At 36.3% G+C, this 20,068-nt stretch overlaps 1 long non-coding RNA gene across 3 annotated transcripts in view; it reads right to left on the bottom strand.

Moving 5' to 3' along the window:
- Positions 1 to 20,068, bottom strand: part of LOC122235847 — a 162,415-nt gene that overhangs the window by 111,547 nt on the left and 30,800 nt on the right. The window contains exons 2-3 of one of the 3 annotated variants that reach the window (XR_006213925.1): positions 16,822 to 16,895; positions 2,507 to 2,639 (exon numbers count right to left, since the gene is read on the bottom strand). This is a non-coding gene — a long non-coding RNA (uncharacterized LOC122235847). The remainder of the gene's footprint in view (positions 1 to 2,506; positions 2,640 to 16,821; positions 16,896 to 20,068) is intronic. The other 2 variants (XR_006213924.1, XR_006213923.1) reach the window with 2 other exon arrangements.

The following is a 20,068-nucleotide window of genomic DNA, read 5'->3' as shown; positions in this document are numbered from 1 at the left end:
GCAGCATTCCAAAAGGAAACCACAAGAAAGTTGACCAAACCAGATAGGTCCAAAATGGGTGACAAAGTAGGCCGGAAGTTCCTGACCAAAAAAGGAAGGAAAGGCAGGTAACCCGCATTCCTAGAAGAGACCACCTGCTTTCAAGAAATGTTTGTTCCAGGTAATGAATATTCCATTGCCTTGTTAACAACTGTCAATGAACCATCAAGACCAAACCCCAGTGCACAGTCCTCCCTTGAGCTCGTCTGTTCTCACTTCTCAAGAGCTATTTTCCCTTTAATAAACTTTTCTGTTTGTACTGCTCATCCACTGTGCTGTGTTTCTCTTGAATTCTTTCTCCTGATGAGACCAAGAGCTGTCAGCGACATCTTTTGGGTGGGCTGGGTTGAAGTCCCAGAGCCTCAGACCGCTCAAGCCCACCTGACAATACAACTATGTTCTCTTCTTAGGGTTTCAAAGGCCAAAATCAAAGTGTTGACAGCACTGGCATTTTCTCTGGAGGATTTAGGGAAGAATTTGAATCCAAATTCATTCAGGTTTTAACAGAATCAATTTCCTTGATATTTATTTCCTATAGTGTGAGATCCTCATTATCTTGTGGGGTGTTGGCCAAGGGTCACCCTCAGCTCATAGGAATAGCTCTGGGGTCCCTTCTGTTTCAGCCCCACCTTCTTAAAAGCCGGCAATGATATATCCTCTCATGCCAAATCTTTCTCACACTTTGAATCTCTTTAATGTGTCCTTCTGTTACCAGCCAAAGAAAACTCTCTATATTTATTATTTTTTAATGTTTATTTATTTATTTTGAGAGAGACAGAGACAGCACCAGTGAGGGAGGGGCAGAGATAGAGGGAGAGGGAGAGAATCCCAAGCAGGCTCCGTGCTGCCAGTGCAGACCCCAATGCAGGGCTGGAACTCATGAAACTGTGAGATCATGACCTGAGCCAAAACCAAGTCAGATGCTTAACCAACTGAGCCACCCAGATGCCCCAAAAACTTTCTATTTTTAAAGGATTCATGTGATTAGGTTATATTAACAGATAATTTATATTTCTGCTTTTTAAAATAATTTTCTGCATTTCTCAAGTTTTCTATAATCAACATATTTTTTTTTCTTCCAGTTAAAAAATGTTTGCTTTAGAATAGAATTTGGCCTTACCTTGTATAATTTTTAATTGGTCATTTAAATGAATAAAGCCATATTATTCTTGTTTAGTAGAAGAAATTTGGAAATCCTGTGGGTGCCCAGCATGGAAGCTACTGTTTAGATGCAGGAAAACTTCCCACTAGACAAGTTTTATTGAGAGACAAACATTCCAGACACTTAATTTCTTAGCACCTGGTAAGCGCTAACTTGGGCTCAGTTTACCAGATGCCCTGCCCTGGATATTGTATCCAAATATCTCAAATTTTTAAACTAATGACGCAGAGAGACAGACTAGACATTTCCCTTTGGCAATACAGTATTAGCAGCAACATTTAGTCTCCAGATAAGCAGATGCAGCAGTGACTCCCCAGTTTCCTTCCTAAATTGTGGCAGTTTTAGAAAACCAGTATCAAAGAATTTCTCTGGAACCAGTTCAATGAATAAGGATTTTACTAGCATTCCACTACTATTAAGACTGCATGCATATCAGTTTCCAAAACAGAACAATTAAAAGCTCTTGAAGAGCTTTTCAAAAAATTGCCTGAAGGCAGTGGAGAGCTGCCAGACACTTGAAGGGAGTAAAAACATGGAAGAGGGGATGATTCTGAGTAACTTTCCCATTTTCATTGCTTCTAGATGAAGACGGATACAGTCTGTACCATGTGGGGTAGCCAAACTCAAAATAGAAAATTCACTTTCTTAAACTCTGGAAAGCAGAGAGGACAAGATGGTAAAACCTAAAATATGTCAAACTCAAGAAGACATCGATTTCCCAATGTCAAAAGAAAATTGAGAGAGATTTACCTGAAAAGAATATTTTATTGAGCGGGAAACAAACTTTCTAAGAATAGGGAGACTTCAAAACTGAAAGTGATGAGAGGCTGGGCTCTCAGCAGGTTACAGCTCAGTTTATAAAGAGCAAATGAGGAAGTGTATTGTTTTCAATTGTGATTGGTTACTAAATACTTACATTTCTATTAAGGTAGTAGCTCTGATTGAGCTTATTTATGTGTAGCTGATTGGTGAGGAAGCTGCAAAATTCCACGGACATGAAGAAAGCTTAGATTTTGTTTAAATTCAGAGTTAGCCCTTAGGGGAAATCAGCATGGTTTAACTTTTGATTATGTGACTATAGGTGGTTCCCTTGAGAGTAGCCTCCATTTTGGTTTAACACCAATAATAGCAGTTTTCAACCATAAAGAGAATTTCAATTTTGTATTATTTTATACTTTACCAACCACTATCACATACTTTGTTAACCCTCATTAGAAATGATAAAATACATATAAGAGTAGAGAGAGTGATTCTGAATATTTAATTAACTTTCCTAAAATCTGAGAAAGTGACATAAATGAGTACCAAAATCTGATATCCAGCTTTAACGTTTTGTGTTCTTTCTCCTTGATCCAGAGAGTCTAATTACTTAGATGTGAGGTGGGGCCGAGACAGTCCAGGTGATTTTGAAGCATGTGGTTCTTAGATAAGGAATCTGCTAAGAAGAAAATGGGTAAGAGTCATTGAAAAGGAGAGCAGCAATTGAAAGGACCACCCCAGTCCTGGCAGACTGCCAACTTTAATGTTCCCACTTTCTTGGCAAGTCCAAAGCACATTCTGCATTTTCAGCTCTTAGAACGAGTCAGATCTCATATCAAGACTTTTTATACCCTTCGTCTATTTTTAGTACTCAGAACAACCTGTCAGGGTATGTATCCCAAACTCCATATTGTAAATTAATAATCTGTAGTACAGAGTGACCAATAACTTGATCAAGGAACACAGACAGAAAGTATATTAAATTCAAGGGGCACCTAGATGTCTCAGTTGGTCAAGCGTCCGACTTTGGTTCAGGTCATGATCTCAAGGTTCATGGGTTCGGGCCCTGCATCGGGCTCTGTGCTGACAGCTCCAAGCCTGGAGCCTGCTTCAGATTCTGTGTCTCCCTCTCTCTCTCTGCCCCACCCCGCTTGCTCTGTCTCTCAGAAATGAATAAATGTTAAAAACATTTAAAGAAAAAAATTCAAGGTGATTTGATTATCTCTAGTATGTCATGTGTTATCCTAAGCCATTCCTGACAATTGAGCTATTCCCATGCAGGAAACTTCAAAATACAAAAGAGAAGTATGCGAAGAAAAGATTTCTTTCTTTCCTGGAGCTTCTTTCAAAATACTCATTGTAAATAGGTGGGGAAGAATCTTTTTTTCTAAATCTAGACTTTTGTCTCAGGACAAGTTTTTCTCAACATTTGTTTATACTAAAACATCCTAACATTATTAGCAGATCAGTTCCTGTAATTTCAGATGCTTCTTAAAGAAGAGAATTCATTTAACATCATAAATTTTACTTAAGAGTAGGTTATCAAAGATTAGAATTATTTGAATGAGGTTGTAATTACTGGCTTAAAGTCTTTAATTTCGAAAGAAGAGGCACAAATGATTGGAATATTTCCATAGCTAATTTTTGTATTTTTAACTTTCTTTTCTTTCCCATTAATGGCAATGCTTACATTTTCTTTTTCACTGAACTTGCTGCCTCACCTGTTAGAGCGGCTCACTGTGCCCTACCTCTTCTTCTACAATTAAAATTTGGCCTAAAAATGTCTTGGCTCTTTGTGGGTGTAAAATCAACTCTATTGAAATTTCCTCTTTAATATGAAGTCAATGCAGTTTGGTAGAAAATATCCTAAGGTTTTCTTTGTCTTCACACTGAGTGGTGGGACACTGTTAGGATGCCTTACCACTCAAGCTTTATTCCACTGTAAAATGAAAATTAAAATCCCATTCCAGAAGTTTACTGTGAGAAACATTAAATATCTATGTCAAATGTTTTTGTACAATAATCAACATTAGTCTACCAGAGACTCTTATTTGCCATTGTGACACTTGAATGATTTTCCCTATTCAAATAGATAGCAGTTGCTTATTTTAACACTTGGGTAATAATCACTAGGGCTGAGGCACCTGGGTGGCTCAGTTGGTTGAGCATCCTACTCTTGGTGGTGTCGGCTCAGGTCATAATCTCACGGTTCATGAATTCAAGCCCCGCATTGGGCTCTGCATCAGCAGTTTGGAGCCTGCTTGGGATTCTCTCTCTCTCCCTCTCTCTGCTGCTCCCCTGCTCATTCTCTCTCTTAAAAATAAATAAACAAAAATAAATAAATAAACTTTCAAAATAATCACTAAGGTTTACTTTTTTATTTGTAGTCTATTTCTTATTTCTATATTTCTTATTTAGAGTATAGAGTATACTTTAGTTGTACTTTCTTATTTAGAAACGAATGTTGGAGAAGCACACTGATTTTTCAGGATTAAACTCACAGGATCCATATGCCCTAGAGTTTTAAAGTCACAGTGTTTTGGCCATACTGAACCCCAAATATGAAAAATTCGTATTTCAATTATTTAGATCTTTAAAGAGACTTTATGTCAATTCTTGGTATTATTAAATATTAGTAAAAGAAAAGAGCAGACTATCTGAAATGAATTATTCATCTCCATGTATGTCTTTATGAATAGGTTAAATCTTCATTTTTAACCTTTAAGAGATATTTTTGCCTCTCTTTGTTTAGTATTAAACATCAGTAAAAGGTGTAAAATGTTACACTCCTCGAATTTTAGCATGATTACAGTTTTAAAATGAAAATGCTAATTCTCTAGTCTCCAAATATGATTAAACTGTGAAAACACTTGCTTAACATTATTGTAGTTAGTTACATTCCAAAAGTTAGCTTTAGATATGTTTTTTGCTTCATTCATTATAGTTATTTTAATGAATATTTTGACAAATATATCGTTCCTATGAGACTACTCCAAGCCACAGTATCAACTGACCTAATAGCATTCTGAATTTGTCAGTGAGTTATCACGTATTACTCTAGATCAAGTGAAATCACATTTCTAACTATCTATTCACTGTTCTTAAACTAATAGGTCATTACTACAATTCTGTTTACTAGTGAACAGGATTTTGTTCCTACTGTTTTGAGTAGAGTCCTGTAATTAATGAGTCTACATAGGCATTAATCATATCCTCTATCAAGTAGCCTAATGACGCTGAGGAGGTTGTATCATTATGGTGTTAAATTATATTTTGCCTGACAGAAGATAAAATTATCTCTCTCTCTCTCTTTTTTAAAGTTTTTTTATTTATCTTGAGAGAGAGAGAGAGAGAGAATGAGCTGGGGAGAGACAGAGAGAGCGAGAGAGACAGAATCTCAAGCTGTGCTCAGCACTGTGAGCACAGAGCCTGACACAGGGCTCAGAACCATGAACCATGAGATCATGACATGACCTGAAATCAAGAATCAGGTGCCTTGAGGCACCTGAGTGGCTCAGTGAGTTAAGCATCTGGTTTGGGCTCAGGCCATGATCTCATGGTTGCTGAGTTCGAGCCCCATGTTGGGCTCTATGCTGACAGCTCAGAGCCTAGAGCCTGCTTCACATTCTGTGTCTCCCTCTCTCTGCCCCTCCCCTGCTCATGCTCTGTCTCTCTCTCTCTCAAAAATAAATAAACATTAAAAAAATTTTTTAATTCACCAAGAAAAACAAATGAATTAAAATGAAGAGACTTCAGAAGAACGCTATTCAGAAGAGGATGAATATTGCAGATTAAGATTTCTGGGGGGATAATTATAATTGGAAATTAGCAGTGGTTTGTCTTTGCTTTAAAGACAAAGAAAGAATAGAAAGCCTTCCATTTTAAACTCAAATTAACTATGGAAGGATAGTGGTTATTCTTGATGCCTTCCTTTTGTTACCTTCTACATCAAATATGTAATCCTCACCCACTCTTGTTAATCTTGCCTCCTTTACATCCTTCAAACTCCTAGATAGTCCTCTTGATCAAAACAGGAACAATCCAGTGTCATCTCTCATCTGTATTCATGCATCATCTTCCTAGGGAGATACCTCCCATCTTCATATATGCTCTTTCTTCCCTGGGTTCATCCTCAAAGTTAACTTCTGGAACAAAAAACTCACCTTCTCTCTCCTGACTAAAACTTCAGTGTCGCCTATAATGGTTAATTTATGGGTCAACTTGGCTTGGCTACAGTGCTCAGTTGTTTGATAAAATAATACTCTAGATGTTGCTGTAAAAATATTTTTTAAGTTGTAATTAACATTCAAATCAGTAGATTTTGAGTGAAGCACTTTACCTTCTGCAATGTGTGTGGGCTTCATCCAGTTGGTTGAAGGCCTTAAAAGAAAGATTTTGCGAAGAAAAAGGAATTCTCTTCAAGCTTTAAACATAGAGACCTTGCCTGCATGAGTTTTCAGCTTTCTCTTTATCTCTATTTTGATAGATTAGATAGATAGATGGATAAATAGATACATGCATGCATACATACATACATACATACATATGTACATAGATAATACATTATAGATAGATAGATAGATAGATAGATAGATAATAGAGATAATAGGTATAGAGACATAGATATAAGTATTCATATCTATATTTTCTGTTTCTCTGCAGAATCCTGACTAATACATCAATCTCCCCAACACCTTCTGATAAAGTGTAAGCCTAATACCAGGTGCTCTGTGGCTGCCTTACATGCTCAGCCTCTTCTGTCTCCAATCACTCAACACTCCTGTCATATTGAATTTGCCATATCTTTTTCTCATCTCCTGGGCTACACACATAGTCTTGGTATATTTTGAACTATTTAATACCTGACTACCGTCCTTCAGAGCTCAACCCATACATCATCTTCTTTTCTTCTTCCATCCCCCATGCCTGCAAAACTGGATTGGGAAGTTTCTCCTCCTGGAACATCTTTGGGATACAATTATAATACCACTTGTCACATAGAAATCATGAACTTCATGTCTAGCTCACCACTATAATTTTCTAAAGGGCAAAGCCAACATATTTGTCTATGCATCCACCTAGTCTGTTGTTATTCTAGGCCCACATTAATTGTTAAATGAATCAATCTATAACAAATTCATCGGATCATGTAATTCTACCAGGCAAAGGCTACCAGATAGGCTACTTATTCTCTTTCCTGTTTATTTGATTCATTTAAAAATACATATGCATATATATCTATATCTATATATGTGTATATAGATATAGATATATATAACACATATATTAACTTTTTAAGACTATGTAAGCTATTATGGAACTAAGAATAGAATGAGAAAGAGGAGTGATATCAAAGTGTTTTATTGGAAACTCTGTGTCAAATGCTCAAACTAGAGAAGCAAATATACTCTAATGATAAGAGTGTTTACTGTATATCAAGCACTGGTCTAAATACTTTATGAACTTTATGAGAACTCTATAAAGAACATAATGTGCTTATCTACAGATAAAATACAGATGGATTCTATCGAAGAACACCAAGACACAGAGAGTTTGAGCAATTTGCCAAAAGTCACATAGATAGAAAAGGACAGAGGTGAAAAGAAGACCCATGAAGTTTAAATCTAGCATCTATATACTTAACCACCCCATAATATCTCAATGTGTGAGGTATCAGATACATATTTGGGGAACAGTAAATATGAGTAAGTAGCTACTCTTCTCTTCCTTCTAGTTTAGCCATTTGTGTAATAGCCATTGTTAAATTTGGCCAATTTAAGTGGTTAAGCAAATATTAGTAATTTGTAATTAATAACTATAAACTTCTGGTTATTCTCTTTCTTATGTTTATTTTCAATATGTACTTGGTCCAGACTTCTGAAATCATGTCAAATATATTTTAGCCAAAGGTAGGTTTTTAAAAAGCAGACAAAGTGAAGAAAAATAAAAACAGGTAAAAATAAACTTTTATCATGACAGTAACTTGGTAAATGTGATAACAGTCTAATTTGGGTGTTAATTGCCAGAAAAGAAGAGGTGATATCGAAAGAAAAAAAAAGGTTCTTACACATTTTGGAATTTGTATTTAATAATGGTTATACTATATGGTTATCTAGTTTCACCTTAGAAATAGAAAGAACATGTTTCTTAGACATTTTTAGCCCTGAGAACAAGCAGATGAAAATCTCTATTTAATGTCAGTAATAATCTGTATACAGTGACTTAAGCATTAGCTTCTATAAGAATCCATTTCCAATTACCAAGTGACAGATATGAGCAATTTGTTTGTAGATTCCTTAAAATGAACAGTCTTAGGGTTGTAGCAGATGTGATTATGAGCTCTCTCTATCATAGACAGAAATACAACCAATAATAACTGTGAAGGGAGTAGCCTTAATCCTTTTTGGCCATATTCTTTGAGGATTAATCTGAGGCACCTTTTATTTATTAAAGAAAATAGCGAATTGAATTGTTTCATTTATACTGTACTGCCAAGTTGGATTCCTAAAATAAAATGTGAATATTTGATTATTATAAAAGCAATATAAGATACTGGCAGGTCTAAGTTTCAAGCCTTAGCAGTGCCCTTTGATGGCTGCCGGTCTTGGCCACGCCACTTGACTTAGTGTATCTACCCATCTGATATGAAAACTAAGCAAGACACAGAGAAAAACACTACATTTTTTCTTGCTGTTTCTACTTTTGGTAGCATAACCATTTCTAGGCTATTATTTTTTAATATTGATTGGCAAAAAGAACACACTTTATTCTCAAACTGTGTAACCAGCAGTAGAAATAATGAAGTCAACAGTTTTTGCTTCAGAAAAACTCTATTTTATCCTTACAGTTCTTTATTAAGAGATGATTTCTTGATCTTCATGGTGGGTGTTTTTGTATTTCAGACTATTTCTCTCTCCATTAATGAAAAGCCAGCTTTACCTACGTCCTAAGTGATTAGTCTTTCATTTCCAAGTGACTGAAGAATTTTAACCCCGTTAGTATAAGGAAAGTTTATCCCCTGAAAATCTGTTTATTAAATTTCCTACTTAAATGTTTCAAAATCTTGTCATGGATCAAAAATCAAAGGAGATAGTACAGAAGGAATCATAGTGATGACCTTAAAGTAAACCAGCCAGTTATTTTACCAGCAAAATGGGTTTATTTTGGAATAGCAGAGGAATTACAATTTGGGGCATGCAAACTGTGGTAAACCACAGGCAAGTCCAAAGATACAGAGGAAAAGTCAGCTTTTGTTAGGCTTCAGGAGGAAATTGGGGAGGTGGTGGGGGCTTCATTGAAGTGATGGGGGCTTCTCACTGGCTGCAAGTGGTGGTTAGTGCGTTGTTGCTGGGGTAGGGAGGGATCTTCCCTCTTTTTCTTAAAAGCAGGAGATAAAATTCCAGTGTAAAAAATGATCTTCCTTGTCAAAACAATTCTTGTCTTCTTTCTGCTAGTTATTTAGGTTACAAGCAATGGTATGTGCATGAGAGTGCCCCCTTCAGGGCTTCCAAACTCCATTTTTTTTTTAATTTTTTTTTTAACATTTTTTCATATTTGAGAGACAGAGACAGAGCATGAGCGGGAAGGGGCAGAGAGAGGGAGACACAGAATCTGAAGGAGGCTCCAGGCTCCAAGCTGTCAGCACAGAGCCCAACGTGGGGCTTGAATTCCAAACTCCATTTTTAAGGAGGTTTCCTTTACTAATTTTCACAATTAGATTTAAAAAATAACTTTTCTTTGAAAAGAGAACTTTGCTAATTTCTTAAATCTATATTCTAAATGACAAAAGAACCACATGCTAGTTGTAATAATTCTTTAAAAATTATATATATATATATGCATATACATATATAAAATTATATATATACTCACATATACATGTATATATGTGTGTATATATATACATATATATATGAATACCACCCCTTTGTCTCCTGCAACAAGGTAATCCTTGGTAGTACTTTGTTCACTTTGTTCTATACTTTTCCCGTAGTATATTTTTATTGTGGCAGTTTGTGATTGGATGATAATTTCCAGATTACTTGCTAAATTTTCATAGCAGTTAGTGCTTGTAGAATTATTACTTTCAGGATAGTATTTGTGATAGCCAAAATATTTCTCAGATGATAATGTTGTAAGAAGGGTGGTGTTGCTTTTACAAATGCAGGCCAAATGTAGGATAGTTTAGGAAACTATCACCTAATATAAACTTCTTATATTCAAGCTTATTAAGAATGTCCACAATAACACAGATATCCCTCTGTTGCATAAGCCACCTGTGTTACTTCAAACATTTAAAAAGTTGTCAAAATACTTGAAACACAAATTTGCCAGCAGTTTTTTAACTTTCAGTGAAAAGAGGACCGACATTGAAGTTTCACTGGTTGAGTGGCATCCAGTAACACCAACCTCTGATTTGCTGCAATTGCCATCTCAAAAGTTAGTTTCCTGAGAAAGCAATTAAATTTAAAATTTTCCATTCATCTTAAATAAAGAGCTGCTACAACTCACGTCACCTTGTAAATTTTTAAAGAGCTTCCCTTCCTCATCAGCCCCTGTGGCATCCATGGTGGTCAAGTTCAAACAATTCCAGAAGTAGCCTAGGGCACATGCTGCTTACACGTGATCAAAAGAACTGGTCAGAACTAAAGGGAAAAGCTAAAATTCCAAGTCCTTCAACATGAGATTATATCAGCCATTTAGTTTGAATTTCACCCTGTTTCAATGGCAATCTTATTAAAGTTACTAATATTTCTAAATATATACAAAGCATATTTTATGTTTAATTTTCAGCATTTTCTCCTTGTTTATGATCTGTTTATTTCCATTATTCCTGGATATTTAGGTTCCATAGTTTTATCTTCTCAGATATAATGCTTTGTATGATGGTTTGCAAACCCTGAAACTTTGTTATTGTCTGTCATCAAAGATCTTAGCAAGTTATCAATGATTTTCCCTACTGCAAACTTGGAATTCTCAGCAACATTCAGTGATTCAAGATTATGCCTATTTAAGTGAATATTAGGAAATAACTTCATTAGCCATTCTCCACTAAAAGAAGATATGTTTATTTTTTAAAAATCATATAGCCCAAGAACAACACAGCTTGAAAATAACAGCAAGGACTCAATTACCTGGATGTGATTCCTGATACTCTTGCTTTTAGAGTCATATCAGTGGTGTAAGGAATCAAGTTCTCTAGTCAACTAATAAAATGGATATGTTTCTTGGGAAAGGTGGCATATTAATTTGCTAATATTTGGTACCAGTATATTTAGTAATATGTGAACTCAAAGTGACCGATTGGGTCATCTAGATGGTACTGGAAAGTAGCACATGCAGCTGAAAAATACTAAACAGGTAAATTTAGATTGTGGCTTTCAGCACTGTGGTAAACTGATTAATGGCCCTGAAGAGACCCACATCCTAATCATCCAAACTGTGAATATTGCCTCATATGGCAAAAGAGACTTCATAATCGTGATTAAAATAAAGATCTGAAGATGAAGAGATTATCTTGGATTATCTTAATGGGCCCTAAGTGAAATCACAAGTGTTTTTATAAAAGGAATTTGGAGGAGACTTGGCACAAAAGAAGCATCCAGTGTGTGGACTAAGGCAAGATGCTAAGATGCTAAAAGTCTGGCTTCAAAAGTTAAGAAAGGGTCCCACAAGTCAACAAATGCAGCTCTAGATGCTAGAAAGTGCAAGGGAATGGATTCTCCCCTAGAGCCTCCAGTGCGATGCTAAGCCTTGGACCAGTGAAACTAATTTCAGACTCCTGATCTTCAGAACTGTAAGAAAATAATGTGTTCTTTAAACAACCAGGGTTGTGGTGGTTTAATTACAGCAGCTACAGAAAACTAATACAAGGACTGATATGCCTTTATTGTTTGGTTTGTTATGTTGCTTGGCATTTAAACTGTGATTTGAATGAAGGCTCAGTAGTGAGGAATCCTTGTTCTTCCATGTATTACACTTAGTAGGTATTCAAGAAGTGTCTATTATATTGATGCTAGCAATAATATTAAAAATAGTGTAAATGGCAAACTGAAAAAGATGGAACAACAATGCCTCACCAGGTTGGGGAACTAATTTAGAGAAACCAGGATCTCATGAAATAGGCATTCTGTTTTATACAAATCTGAAGTGCTACCTTGTGGCAGAGAAGCTTGGGAATCTTGGAAGCTTAGGTGTAAGCCCGGGCCTACACCAATGGGTTAACAAGGCACAAAGAAACACAAAGTCATAAAATGCTCACACTCGAGTTTGGGTAACCAGATTGGCACTTCAAGAATTGGGAGGCACAAAGGTGCCAAGAATAGGGAGGTGCAAAGGCACCCCCAAATAAGGAGGGGGTGCTGAACCCCAAAAAAATAGAGAGAGAGAGAGAGAGAGAGAGAGAGAGAGGCAAAGGCCTGAAATAGAATTTGTGCAAAGGTGCCCAATACATAGGAGTAACAAGATTAGATATTCAGGGTGAAAGCACCCCAAGTTTAGTACTATAGCAGAAATCTGCTTTCATAGGAGAATAGGGCCAGGGCAGGTAAAAATTGGTGAATTGGACTTTGGAACGCTGCACTGTAGGCAAAGCAGCCCAAAGCAGAGATGGTTAACAAAAGAAAAGGTGTCTTGTTAACCCTGAGGTTATTCGCCCTGTCTGTCTCATCCCCTAGGCTGGCAAACATAAACAGGCACAGCATCTCCTGTCTGCCATCCACCCACCTGCCCGGCACCTGGAATTTGTTTTATATTGACCCAAACCCCAAACACTGTATATCTTCAAAATCCCCTTTCTGTCTCACATCCACAAGTTAATGTTCCTAGTTTCTTTGTCTCTTTGTACATGCCCATCACGTTCGCAAGCCTTCTGATCTGAATAAATACGGAGCAAGGACCCTTATTCGGGGCTCTTGTCTTTTTCCTAGACATTAGCCATCTCTCTTTTTAATCCTGCATCCGCTCTTTGCTAGACAAAAGAGAACTTTAGACTTAGAGTCTACAACACTACGTAATTTTTAATGTTAGAATACAAATTTAATCCCAAACTCATCAGCGAAATAGAGCTAATAGTACCTAATTCACATATGCTATGAAAAAATTAAGGAACACAAAATGGCCTATATAGCCCTAATATTTAATGGATAAAAAATAAATCTTAATTTGTTTCCCTCTTCATGTCTGTAGTCAAATGTCACACTGGCTTCAAATAAACATGGTTGGAAGTGGCAGAGCATTTTAATTTCAGCATTTATAAGTGGATCCAGGCACAATTATTGCTGTAGGCAGGGGTCCAAATGCATATGAGAACAAAGTGGGTAACATGTTATTATAGGACAAAACAGGCACTTCTACCCCAGTTCTAACATTAGATACTCCTAAAAGTTCTCAGTTGTTTATTTTTCAAATATACCCATATCTAGGCCATAAGTTGGAACAATAGTCACAGGTCCATAGGACCTCAGGAGCAGACATTTACAATGGCAATATTAGTCATCCGAGATGGTGATCATATGGTACCTCTGTACAACGAAACTAAGCCAGCAAGTGATCCAGAAGAATATTTGGAATATTTTCTATGCATTAAATGACAAGTTCCTGGAAAAACCTTGTCGTTCTCTTCTAAAATGGAGGAATAGAATTTTTAAAAAATGAACTCAAGAAAATGCTTTGGACAGTTAATACACTATCGATTTAGCCAGGTGATTTTTGAAGCTTTATCACAAATGAGAAGGTCCAGACTTTCAGAGAAATCAAAAGTGAGTTTGGAATATAGTACACATTAGATACTCAGTAAATGAATTTTGATGTAATGAATAAATGAATCTGTGCCAGAAAAATGAGTAAAGATTTCACCTAACATGCCATCAAAATCAAAAATTTTTTTTGAAGGTATAAACAACAAACAAATACCTGTTAGCTTAAAAAATATATAGGGGCGCCTGGGTGGCTTGGTCGGTTAAGCATCCGACTTCGGCTCAGGTCACGATCTCGCGGTCCGTGAGTTCGAGCCCCGCGTCGGGCTCTGTGCCGACAGCTCAGAGCCTGGAGCCTGTTTCAGATTCTGTGTCTCCCTCTCTCTGTGACCCTCCCCCGTTCATGCTCTGTCTCTCTCTGTCTCAAAAATAAATAAACGTTAAAAAAAAATTTTTTTTAAATAAAAAAAATATATAAAGGATCAGTGATGGGAGCAAGACAGAAAATGCATTAGTTAGGTGTCAATTTCATTATTTATATAAAAAATTGTTGTTGTTTTGGATAAATATATTAATTTCTTAGGGTCATGCTCCTTCTGAAGGTTCTAAGGAAAATTTGTCCTATGACTCTTCCTAGCTTCTGGAAGTTGCTGGCAATTCTTGACACCCCTCACTGCATCCCTTCAACCACTGCCTCTGTTGTCACCTTGCCTATTTCCCTCTGTGTCTGTGTTTTCTGCCCAAATTTTCCTCTTATATAGTCACTTAACTAACCATATCCATATAAGATCACATTCACAGGCTGAGTGCACATGAATATGGTGTGTAGGCACACCAATCAACCCAGTGCCCCAGGTATTTCCTGTAAAGATACAATGGTTCCCAACTAGACACTATTACCAAAGATCCTTTTAGGAGTATTTTGTTGGTGGTGCTGTTTCTTTACAATATAACCTAGGTATGTTCTAAAATTGTTGAAAATGTTTCTCTGTTTCTTATACTTAAATGCTTTCTTCTCTTAATTCAAATAAAGTTTATTTATCAAAAGTAAATTGAAGATCTAGGACTCGTTAATTTTCAAGTTATTAGTTACAAAAGGGTTTTGTATAGTTTTTCTGGACTCTTTATGGTGATGCTGAGACAATAACTAATTTCTTCCCTCTTTTGTAAATGTATAATTTTGTTCAAACTGCAACCTCATTTTCCCCCAAGCCTTTTTAATGCTACAGCATTTTCAAATGATGTATTTTTTTTCTTTTTCATTGATCCATCTCTAAAATTATGGTGCTTTCAGAGCGCTACACACCATGTCTCCTACTTCAGTCCCGCATTTTCTGTGGCTGATAATGGGTGTGCAATTGGAAATGACTTTTTATTTTTTAACATTTGAAGCTATCATCTCTTATTATTGCTTTTTTCTCATTCTATTTCTACAGAGAGGGAGATGAAATGTAGTAACCTTCCAAGCACAAAATTATTTTTACTGATTTTAGTAAAATGATAGAAGTCATACTTAGAAAAACTCATATTCTGTCTGTGGCATTTTTAATGAAATGTTCAGTAGGAATATATTAAATTCTTTGGAAAAATGTAAAGGCTTTTGAAACTATAAATGATCTTAAACTAAAATTTTAATTCATTACTATTTTATGAAAATAAAAGACATTTTTATTTAGGTATGTTTCCATATATCTAGAAGTTATTTAATTTTTAAAAATTGTCTTATAATAGTTTACATATAAAACCAAATAGGAAGGGAGCTTATTTATAAGTGTTTTAACATGTATGTCTATAATAGGATGAATGTATTATCAGATTATACAGTACAACCATATAAAGTAAAAAAAAAAAAAAATGAAATGACTGTTTGAAATCAAGGTTGTTGTTTTTTCTATTCCATCTTGCTAAAATATCTTTAAAGTAGAATTTGTGGTTCACTGAGTTTAAGATACCCTTGATGTTCAAAGTCATCCCAGTCACAGGAAGGGGTTGCTGAGATATCTAAATAGAGCCCTTTGGTTTTTACCATCTCCATGGTTATGTCCCTAGGTCTCCTGGTCCCTGAGTGCTCTGCTGGTATCTGATAATAGAATTTGCAATTAATGAGCACAGATCTGCCCTTTGAGCTCTGGCAGTACTCAACTGGCATTGTGGTTTGAAGTTTGGCTATAACCCTCATTAGGGCTCTGACTCAGAATGTTACAGGTCTATCTGTCCTCTTTCTGTAGTGACCCACTCAGGCACATTTACCAGCCAGAATCTATGGCTCACTACTGAATCACTCCTCAAACAATACATGGATTTCTGTCTGTAGTCCAGAGCATGAAGCTCTCTTGGTAGATAAATTCTAGATCTCTGTCTGCTAACCAGTGTTGGGTGAAAGAGTCACAGAGCCAGGTCAGTTCATGAGGTCTTCTCTTTAAAGAGTTTAAATGGGAAACATCTGCCTTAAGTCTCCTTCATATTTGCCTGTTTATCAAGCCATACGCCAGACTGTCACGAGGGGGAAATGGAAAATGCTGGAGCCTTAACACCTGTAGTCACACCTCCATTAAAAATGCATGGGGCCCGGAGCGCCTGGGTGGCGCAGTCGGTTAAGCGTCCAACTTCAGCCAGGTCACGATCTCGCGGTCCGCGAGTTCGAGCCCCGCGTCAGGCTCTGGGCTGATGGCTCGGAGCCTGGAGCCTGTTTCCGATTCTGTGTCTCCCTCTCTCTCTGCCCCTCCCCCGTTCATGCTCTGTCTCTCTCTGTCCCAAAAAAAAAAAAAAAAATGCATGGGGCCGGATGTGTTCCAGAATTCAGATTTCAGGGGTTTTAGAAAGGTAATCATGTATTTATACTGTATATTTCATTATACTTTCAATGGGATCTAAGGCAATACTCCCAGCAAAACACATTATTTCTGTGTGCTTGTGTGCGTGTATGTTTGTACACACATATACACATTAAAAATAAGTGTGAAAAACAAAGATACAACTTCTCATCAGTTCAAATTACGTTCTGCCCAGGGTTCCTACAGTAGAAATGAGTATGAGTGACCCAGACCACCAGAGTAGGCTTCAGTAGATTGAGAATACCAAGGATATGCCTGCTTCCTGAGAGGCAAAATACATTTAGAAAACCCCTCTCTCTTCATGACTCCCAACTTCCATGTATTTACTTACCCAAAAAAGTCCAAAACCGACTTCTTACTGCCTTGAGTCACAAAGTGTCCAGGTTCAAACTTTGATGAGGCAGGCTGCAAAAAACACAACAGGGTGATTAAACATCAGTATTTTAGGGGCACCTGGGTGGCTCAGTCAGTTAAGTGGTACAACTTCAACTCAGGTCATGATCTCACCATTCCTGAGTTTGAGTCATGCAACTGGCTCTGTGCTGACAGCTCAGAGCCTGGAGCTGGCTTCAGATTCTGTGTCTTCCTCTCTCTCTGCCTCTCTTCTTCTCGAGCTCTGTCTGTCTGTCTATCTGTCTCTCTCTCTCTGTCTCTCTTTCTCTCTCAAAAATAAACATTAAAAACTCAGTATTTTAATATTCAAAATTCAATATCTACATTGCAGTAGTAAGGGTGAGGCCATGAGTCATATCCCACTTTCTCTAGCTTCAGAGCCCTGACTCTTGATCACTATTCTGTCTCTCATCCACCTTTTATGTTTACTGTGTGCATGACACCTTTTAAAAACCCTTACAATTATTAAATATTTTAATCTCACAATAGCTTTGGAAAGTACAATTCGGGGGCCACAAAATAGGACATTAACTTGACCAAGTTCATATGGGCAATATTGGAAAGAACCAGAATTTGAAATTCAGGTGACTGACAAGCTCTTTCTACCATCTCTCACAAAAGAATCAAGATTTTTAGATGCAATTCATTTAGAAAGGATTCTACCCAAACAATGACTCATAGATTGAAAACTTTACATTGGCTCTACGCTAAGAAGAAACCACTAATTTGTTATTGTCATTTGTGCTATTTTGTTTTCTCTACACTTTAAGGAAAATGTGTTCTTCAGTGATATCACACAAAGAAGCTCCAGTCTACCTTTCTCACCATGCCATATGATGAGTTTTTTACTGTAACGAGCTCTGAATAAAAAGGAAGTTAATGAAGAACGAACACATTAAGCAAAATGCACCAAGGGCCCAGTGCCAAAGGAAATGGAATAAGATGCTTAGATCTCTTCATTTCAGATGGTCACTGTTGGTTTTTAAGAAACTCTGAAATCTTGGTTGGCCTATACATTGTTAGACACTGTCCAAACATGACCGTGTATCCCAAAATGGGAACAATACAAGAAAAACTAGAGCTAAATTCTAGCATCAATTTCATTGTTTATTAACTGTGTGCATTTACACAAAATGTTCTTTAAATCTCTAAGATTGATCTAAACATAAATATTTATGAGATGTTTATTAAAATTAAATAATACAGTCAATGATAAATTACACTGCAAAATATAACACATATATTTAATATATTATATAATTATATAAACATATGTAATATGTTTATATATAAAGATATAGGAAACAAGATACTCACTGTACTAATTACTTAATAACTGCAAAAAGAAAAAAGAACCTCTACAATGGAGAAATCTGGACCATACCACCCTTAAAAATGTTATCACATATTAGCATTACCAATTATGAAACAAAATGAGTTTGTACTAAGAAGGACACAATATCATCTATGCAATGTTCTTGAGGAAAATTATTCTAATTAGGAGGAAACAATCAGACAAATTAAGACAAAGATAATTATACAAACCAAACTATCCAGGCCTCTTAATATAAAGAAAAGTTTTTTAAAACCTATAAAGTGAATCAATGAGGCTAAAGAGACTTGATAAACATATGTGTGATTTTTGACTGGCTCCTGGATTTAAAAGAGTGAAGACATCATTGGGCCAATAGAAGAAATAGAAATATAGACTGTATGTTAGATGATATTATGATAGAAAATTTAGATTTCTTGAGCCTGATACAAGTAAACTAGTCATGCAGGTGAATACCCTTGTTCTTTGGAGATGCATGATGCAACAGCTGGGTTGAAATGGTTCGGTAAAGGAATCGGGGGTGTGTGTGTAAAAGAGAGAGAGAGAGAAAAGGAGAGATGGAAAGGGAGTAAGAGAGAGAAAAGATAAAAGAGAGAGAAAAAGGCAAATATGGCAAATGGCAACAATTAGTGATTCTAGTTGAAGGAGGAATATATGGGTGTTTATTAACCGATTCTTTTTTTTAAAGACCATATTTTTTTAGAGCACTTATAAGTTCACAGCAAAATTAAACAGAAAGAGTGGAGATTTTCCATGTGCCCATGATTTTCCCCCAACACATGCACAACCTCCTCCATTATCAACCCCCACCAGAGTGGTTCATTTGTTTCAATCAGTGAACCCACACATTGACACATCACACCATTTCAAGTCCATAGTATACATTACCACTCACTCTCGGTGTTGCACATTCTATGTATAATGGCATGGATCCGTCATTATAGTATCACACAGGTATTTTCAATGCCTTAAAAATCCTTTGTGCTCTGCCTATTCATTCCTCCCCGCTCCCTAACTTCTGGCAACCACTGATCTTTTTACTATCTCCATAGATTTGCCTTTTCAGAATGTCATATAGCTGGACTTCTAATAGTACGTAGTCTTTTCAGATCAGCTTCTTTCAGTCAATAATAATGAATTTATGTTCCTTCATGTCTTTTTATGGCTTTATAGTTCATTTCTTTTTAGCAGTGAATAATATCCCATTGTCTAGATGGATCACAGTTTATGTATCCATCCACCTAGTGATGGACATCTTGGTTGCAACCAAGTGTCTTCAACTACTCTGGGTAAATACCAAAGAGCACAACTGTTGGATCATAAGAGTATGTTTATTTAATAAGACACTAAATTTTGTTTCATAAGCTTTATAAGGCACTAAAATTTTGCAGAAATTTTTAATTTTAATGATGTTCAGCTTATCAGTTATTTTTTTTTTCATGGATTGTGCCTTTGGTGTTGTATCTAAAAAGTCACTGCTATGTCCAAGGCGATCCAGGTTTTCTCCTATGTTATATTCTAGAAGTTTTGTAGTTTCGCCTTTCATACTTAGGTCTATGACGCACCTTGGGTTAGTTTTGTAAAGACTGTAAGGTCTGTGAGCAGATGCATGTTTTTTTTGTTTGCTTTTGCTCGTTTTTTGCATATGATGCTCAGTTTGTTCTGGTATCATTAGTTAAAAAATATGCTATTATTTTAGGTAGATAAAATTTGTTTCAACTATAAATATAATAGTAAACATTAAATATTTATTTGCATTTTACTTGAGATTTGGTGGAAAGATTTCTGTCAAACAGGAAACATAGATCCTACTCTGCTACTAATGATGTAACTTTGCTGTTTAATGTCCTTT

The sequence above is a fragment of the Panthera tigris genome, chromosome F3 (assembly GCF_018350195.1).
Source record: "Panthera tigris isolate Pti1 chromosome F3, P.tigris_Pti1_mat1.1, whole genome shotgun sequence".
In the NCBI taxonomy this organism is placed as follows: domain Eukaryota; kingdom Metazoa; phylum Chordata; class Mammalia; order Carnivora; family Felidae; genus Panthera; species Panthera tigris.
The sequence above is the reverse complement of the archived record's forward strand: the minus strand, read 5'-3'. Positions and strand labels throughout refer to the sequence as shown.